The sequence below is a fragment of the Alligator sinensis genome, unplaced genomic scaffold (assembly GCF_000455745.1).
Source record: "Alligator sinensis unplaced genomic scaffold, ASM45574v1 scaffold511_1, whole genome shotgun sequence".
NCBI lineage: Eukaryota > Metazoa > Chordata > Crocodylia > Alligatoridae > Alligator > Alligator sinensis.
This window is the reverse complement of record NW_005842114.1, coordinates 584,445-585,429: the sequence shown is the minus strand read 5'-3', so window position 1 is coordinate 585,429 and position 985 is coordinate 584,445. Positions and strand designations below refer to the sequence as shown.

Genomic DNA, 985 nt, shown 5'->3' with positions numbered 1-985 from the left:
TCTTGGGCAGCAGGAGGATTCAGTGTGTCAGAGGAAGCATTCAGCTGTGATAGCCGTGCAAGTTAGTGCTGTGCTGTGCTTCCCAAGCGTGGCTTGAGAGGGAGTCTGAAGGGTGTCACAGAATATGAGCACCGCGAGGTGAGGAACCACCTACATGGGATCCACCAGATAATCCCAGAGATCTTGAGTAGGAATCCAGTGTCAGAAAGGTGCTGCTCTGTTGGCATCTTCCTGAGTTTTTTGCACCAGAAGAATTGCACTGATATTTTTCTAGTAAAAAAACAAGTGAAAGCTCAGGCGATGTCTGAGGGGTGCCTTGTGTGTGAAAAGGTTGAGAACCAGGTTGAGACGTGGAGTACTGAAATAGGTCATTACACCCGTGATGACTGATGTAGGTGGAGGGACATTCACGGACTGGGAAGAGAGCCGCGGACTGGCCGCTCCCCACAGGCAGGGGAGAAGGGGATGTAGAAGAGACTTTCCTCGAGACTCAGAAAAGCGTCCAGGATCAGGAGTTCTGGGGAGCCTCGGTGGTGAAGCCCGGCCGCCGGGCGGGGTCACGGGACATCGTTCCCTTGTCCGGAGCCCGGGCTGTAGGACAAGCCGCCGCCGCCCCGCGCTCCTCCCGCCGCAGAAACGCACGCGAAGGTGTAGCGCGAGGGGCAAGTGCTCACCCGCTCCAAGCGTACCAGATCGCTACTACCCCGCCTCTCCCCGCTGATTGGCTGCACGGGCTGCCTGTCATGTGACCCCGCCTCTCCACCAATCAGTGGTGAGGGTCTAAGCCGCATAACAGGCAGCCTTCGCATCCAATCAGTGGCGAGGAAGCTGGGGACTCTTGTCCAATTGCCTCCCCGTTGAGGCCCCGGGCGGCTCCTCACCCCACTTGGCCCCTCCACGTTAAGGCTACCCTCCCCCACGGCGGCGCTTTCCGGCCGGGGCTCGGGAGGGCGTTTGCAGCAGGCCGCAAAGCGAGGTAAGCGGT

The 985-nt window shown here is 59.1% G+C and overlaps 1 protein-coding gene across 1 annotated transcript in view; it reads left to right on the top strand.

Moving 5' to 3' along the window:
• Positions 1-808: 808 nt before the first annotated feature.
• The window catches only part of DLGAP4 (DLG associated protein 4), a 47,077-nt gene continuing 46,900 nt past the window's right edge, over positions 809-985 (top strand). The window contains exon 1 of the mRNA XM_006024693.3: positions 809-976. The gene's annotated coding sequence lies outside the window, so the exon portion shown is untranslated. The remainder of the gene's footprint in view (positions 977-985) is intronic.